General features: G+C 44.1%; 1 protein-coding gene across 3 annotated transcripts in view; it reads left to right on the top strand.

Annotated features, from left to right (window-relative positions):
• The first annotated feature begins 531 nt into the window (after positions 1-531).
• Positions 532-6,000, top strand: part of GKAP1 (G kinase anchoring protein 1) — an 86,221-nt gene continuing 80,752 nt past the window's right edge. The window contains exons 1-2 of one of the 3 annotated variants that reach the window (XM_030293775.1): positions 532-603; positions 1,040-1,172. The gene's annotated coding sequence lies outside the window, so the exon portion shown is untranslated. The remainder of the gene's footprint in view (positions 604-1,039; positions 1,173-6,000) is intronic. The other 2 variants (XM_030293772.1, XM_030293776.1) reach the window with 2 other exon arrangements.

Raw genomic sequence — 6,000 nt, 5'->3', positions numbered from 1 at the left:
GAGGCCTCCCTCCTTCCAAACGCCCAGGGAAAGCCCTTTTCTTCCCGGTAACCCCGAGGACAGCGGCGCCGCCGCCTACGCGAGCCGTTTGGACCCTGCCCGGCCCCCGTAGCTCCCCTTCTCCAGCAGGTGGTTCTGGTTCTCTCCCCCAACTCTGGGCGCTCACGTCACCGGCGAACCTCTACCCACGCGCCAGCGCCGCAACCAACCGAGAAAATAAACAAACCCCCGCGCGCGGCGGCGGGCGCGCCTGGCCCCGCCCCCGCTCCGCCCCGCGGCTCTCACGCCGCCCCCTCCGCCGGGACTTCCCTCCCGCCCTCGGCTCGCAACCGCTCTCCCCGCCCCTCACCGCAGCCTGCAGCCGCGCTCCTCTCCGCGGGCCGCCCAGCCCGCCTATCCCGGCGCCCGCTCGCGGGGCCCGTTAGTGCCCGGCGCCCGCTCGCGGGGCCGCCGCGCGACTCCCGCCCGGCGCGAGTTCGCCCCCGCCCCTGCCCCTTGACCCAGCCTAGTCCCAACGCCCAGTGCGGCCGCCCCAGGAGCCGCGGGAGCGGCGGCGGGGGGGAGGAGGGAGAGGAGGACCGAGCCGGCGGCCGGGGAGGCCCGGTGAGTACGCGGAGGGCGGGCCCGCCTCGCGGGGGACGGCTCCGGCGCCCCTGAGGCGGTGGTGGCGCCTCGGCCGCGCCGCTCCGTGCGCCTCGGGCTCGGCGCTTGGGGACTCGGCCTGAGGCGACGGGCCCCGGTCGGAGCCGCTGGGCAGAGGGCGCGGGAGGGCCGCTCCTCGGGAAGGGCCGCGGCCCGCCGCTCGGCGCAGGGCTCGGGGCGGAGAGGGACCCGCGCCTCCTCAGGCCCCGGCGCCCGGGCCGTGGCTGCGCCTCCCCAGACTCCGCGGGGCCCGGGCCCGGGGGCTACCGTGGTGGCGGGGCCGCGGGGTGACAGGTGCCGTCGCCCCTCCCCGCCGCGGGCATCGCGCTGCCTCGTCGAGCCGGGCGCTTGGAAATTTCTGGAGCCACGACCGGACTCGCTGTTTTCTTCCTTTCAGGTTTGGAAGCCGCATCTCTGCCCGAGTTAGGTCTCGCCCAGCCCTGTTTCTTCTCCGTGTACTTTGTGCGAATAAGTTTTGGAGCCTCGGTTGACAGCCTCTGGGTGAAATTTGGCTTTCGTTCATGAGTGAGGTATAGTGTATTACTTTTTGAATAAAGTGCTCCTTCTCCTCCTCCCCGCTAGCTGTTGAAAAGTAAATGAGAAGGGTTTTGAATTTTGTTTCTTTGTTGTTTTCTTTGGAACAGCCGTCAAAGAATTTTTGTCAGATCTCTAGCCTTTGGGGGGTTTAGTAGATGTTGAACAGTAATGACAAAAATGGCTTGTTCAATTGTCTTTTCTCTCAGCTTCTTTGATTTTTCACTCTTACCTTAGTCAGATTTTACGATTGAGTGGGTGCTACGGCTTCATTAGAAGCACTAATTAAAGATCATCTTTCTTTTACTCAAAAGCCAGTGACATTTTTTCTACATCATTCACTGTTGTCTGTTTCTTTATGTAGTAACGGTGCTTGTGATTGTAACCTGAATCATCAGTTTAACATATTTGACTTGCAGCAATAGGAATGTTGGAAAAACTTTATGGGAAATTGAAATATTAAAAAATACTTAATCTGTGGAAATACAGATTTTATTTCTCAACAGGTTTGTAACCGTCGTTGATATTAATCATATATCCTAATTAATGGGAGATACTCTTTTTTTTTTAAGTTGACTTTACTTTTTAAGTAATCTCTACACCCAACGGGTGGCTCAAACTCCTAACTCTGAGATCAAGAGTTGTGGCTCTACGACTGAGCCAGCCAGGCGCCCCTAATTAATGGGAGGTATTCTTAATTGTTATAAGTGGTTATAACAGACTTATCTATAAGGTACCAATTTAGTGACTTCACTCTGTGGACTAAGAGCAAGAAACTGGAAGTTGACCAAAAGCATATTGGAGCAAATGAAAATACACTTAGTACTTGCTTGTACTTTTTGCTAAAATTAGGCGCAGATTGGATTAGGGAAGCAGTACTTCACTATGAAGAAAAAGTGGAATTTAGGACATACCCATTAAATTTACGTGGCTTGTTTGTAGTAAGTGTTGGGAGCACGGTTTTGGTATGTACTTGGCAAGTGTTGGTTGTGAACTTTATAAGAAGCCAAAGTGAAAGATTGCTTAGTTGTGTTGCCTTGAGGAACAGAACATGAAATAATATGTTAAAATTTTTTTCACCAGGTACTGAATCACTGATACTCAGTGCCATTTCATTTTATGCTCAATCTGTTTTTTTTATTTTATTTTTATTTTTTTAAGTTTATTTGAGAGCAAGAGCACAAGTGAGGGAGGGGCAGAGAGAGAGAGAGAGAGAAGAGAGAGAGAGAGAGGGAGAGAGAATCCCAAGCAAGCTCCGTGCTGTGAGTGGGGAGCTCAACAAAGGATTCAATCCCACGAACCCATGAAGGGGTTCAAATCATGACCTGAGCCAAAATTAAGAGGCGGTAGCTCAGCTGGCTGAACCGCCCAGGCGCCTCTCAATCTGTTTTCCTAAATCTAAGTTATATTTCAAGGAGGCCACTACCTTGTATTAATTTTTTTTTGATTAGGCTAAACTGGTTGATAGTGTTAATGGAAGATAATTATCATTTTATTAAAGAAATATATTTGGTTGTTGATTGAGGATTTTATACAGGTGTCAATTCTGGATTGCCCTAATTGTGGTTCCCAGGACTGAGATAGGGCTACTGCTACCATTTTTCTTGACCCTACAGAGCTCACAGTCTAGAGGAATGAGGTCATAGTGACAGTAGTCCTCAGAACTTTGGTGGAAGAGCCTGAGAGTACTAACCATTAATCCTGCTGTTTACAGTTTAGGTTATTCATTTTTAGAAAGAGTTTATTTAATTTAAGTACCTGGTATATCCTAATTCTTTATAATCAACACTTTAACCAGTATGTTTTTTAAATATGTTTCCTGAACAAAATCGGTTGCGATGATCACTTACTAGAATGGCATTTCTAATGAAAAAATTTGAACTGCTAATAATCATTGTTCGTTCACATTTGCATTATGGGAATAGGGGGTTATCTATAGTGCACTTTGCATTTTCTTTTGCTGTGCATTCTTCTTGAAGACACATATTTCATTGCATAGAGAGCTGTGTACTTGGGGAATATAAATATTTTTTTTTAATTCAGTGAAATTATCTTTTGTGTGTCCGGTCCTGTGGTTTTGTTAGGGATTGACTTTCAGAATGTTGACATCATGATTGTAGGTGGCTAGGCACAAGGGTTAACAGATAATTTTAATGGAATCCATTCAATAAAGTAAATATAAACATACAGAAATATTACAGAGGGAATGATTTATTTGAGGCAGGTCAGAGAAAGCTTCATAGAGATGCTGGCCCTTGAGTAGGATTTTGAAGGATGAATAGAAGGTTTTTTTTTTTTTTTAATGTTTATTATTATTTTTGAGAGAGAGAGAGAGAGAGAGAGAGAGAGCGCACAAGTGGGGGAGGTGCAGAGAGAGACAGAGGTACAGAATCCAAAACAGGCTCCAGGCTTTGAACTGTCAGCACAGCCCGATGTGGAGCTCAAACCCACGAACTGTGAGATCGTGACCTGAGCCAAAGTCAGATACTCAACCGACTGAGCCACCCAGGCACTCCAAGAATGAATAGAAGTTGTAAGTGGAAGAGAGGGAGGGCATTTTAGGTGAAGGGAACAGAAAAAAGATATAAACAAGTAAAACTAAAAGTGTGTTCAGGAAATTTTTAAGTAGTTTATTTTGTTATAGCATCGGAGGAAGGACAGTTGCTATAGAAAGCCCTAACGTATGCTATAATATTTAATAAGTCAAATAATTGGCCTTTTGAATATTGAGTATATTTTTAAATGGAGATTTCACTATAATTTGATATTGCTGTCATCTCAAGTATAGAGCAATTAATAGTTTTTACTAATGGTAGTCTTTGAGAAATTATAGAATATTGCACTTATATGTTACAAGCTGCCTGTATATTTACATTTGTGAACTTATTTGTGTTCTTGTGCATTTTCACCTGAAACATTTGTTTTTAAATTGTTTTTGGGGGCGCCTGGGTGGCTCAGTCAGTTAAGCGACTGACTTTGACTGAGGTCATGATCTCACGGCTTGTGGGTTCAAGCCCTGCGTCAGGCTCTGTGCTGACACCTCAGAGCCTGGAGCCTGCTTCGGATTCTGTGTCTCCCTCTCTTTCTGCCCCTCCCCTGCTCACACTCTGTCTCTCTCTCTCAAAAATAAACATTAAAAATTTTTTTAAATTGTTTTGTGAATTTTCTTTTGTCTTCCTTCAGCTACCTAAGTTAGCATATGTTATTTTTATTTTTTGTTGAGGTAAAATTGGTATAAACACATTAGTTTCACGTGTACAGCATAATTTATGTTTGCATATACTATAAAGTGATCGTCATAATAAGTGTAGTTACCTACTATCTGCCATCATACAGTTCTTTCATTCTTTTTCACCTATCCCCTAAACCCCTTCCCCTCTGATAACCACCAGTCTGTTCTCTGTATCTATGGGTTTTATTTGTTCTTTTGCTTTTTAGATTTCACATATAAATGAAATCAGATGGTATTTGTCTTTCTCTGATTTATTTCACTTAGTATAATACTCCCAAGGTCTATCCATGTTGTCACAAATGGCAAGATTTCCTTTTATGTGACTGAATAGTAAGTGTGGTATATAAACCACATTTTCTTTATCCATTCAAACATTACTGGACACTTAGGTTGTTTACATATCTTGGCAGTTATAATATACTTACTAGTGGAATTGCTGGAACATATGGCAGTTCAATTTTTAATTTTTTGAAGAATCACCATACTGTTTTTTCATAGCGGCTGTATCAATTTACATTCTCAACAACAGTGCACAAAGCTTCCCTTTTCTCCACAACCTTTCCAACACTTGTTATTTCTTGTCTTCTTTTTTTTTAACGTCTTATTTTTGAGAGGGAGAATACGAGAGGGGATGGACAGAGAGAGAAGGAGACCGAGAATCAAAGCTGGCTCTGTGTTGAGAGCTGAGAGCAGAGAGCCCGATGCAGGGCTCAAACTCAAACCCTGAAATCATGACCTGAGCCAAAGTTGGGCACTTAATTTACAGAGCCACCGAGGCACGTCTCTTGTCTTTTTTGATATGGGCATTCTGACAGGTGTGAGATGACATCTCATTGTGGTTTTGATTTACATTTCCCTGATGATTAGCAATGTTGAGCATCTTTTCATGTGCCCATTGGCCATCCTTCTGACTTCTTTGGAAAAGTGTCATCCAGATCCTCTGCCCATTTTTTAATTGGATGTTGTTGTTGTTGTTGTTACTGAGTTGTATGAGTTCTTTATATATTTTGAATAGTAGCTCCTTATCAGATATCTTCTTCCATTCAGTAGGTTGCCTTTTTTGTTTTGATAATGGTTCCTTTGCTGTGCAAATATCTTCTTCCATTCAGTAGGTTGCTTTTTTTGTTTTGATAATGGTTTCCTTTGCTGTGCAAAAGCTTTTTGTAATCCCATTTGTTTATTTTTGCTTTTGTTGCCATTGCCTTTGGAGTCAGATCCAAAACAAATACTGCCACGGGTAATGTCCAGGAGTTTAGCACCCATGTTTTCTTACAGGAGTTTTATGGTTTCTGATCTCACATTTAGGTCTTTTTAAATGTGAGTTAATATTTTGAGTTAGTATTTTGTATGGTATAAGATAGTAATCCATATAAGATAGTGGTTCTGTTTCATTCTGTTGCATGTGGCTGTCCAGTTTTCCCAGTACCATTTATTGAAGAGACTCTCCTTTGCTTATTGTGTATTTCCTCCTTTGTGTAAATTAACCATGTTTGTGTGGGTTTTCTGGGCTCTATTCTGTTGGTCTGTGTGTCTGTTTTTATGCCAGTACTATACTGTTTTGATTACTGTAGCTTTGTAATATAGTTTGAAAT

Source organism: Lynx canadensis, chromosome D4 (genome assembly GCF_007474595.2).
Source record: "Lynx canadensis isolate LIC74 chromosome D4, mLynCan4.pri.v2, whole genome shotgun sequence".
Lineage (NCBI taxonomy): Eukaryota > Metazoa > Chordata > Mammalia > Carnivora > Felidae > Lynx > Lynx canadensis.
This window is presented reverse-complemented; position numbering and strand designations above follow the sequence as displayed.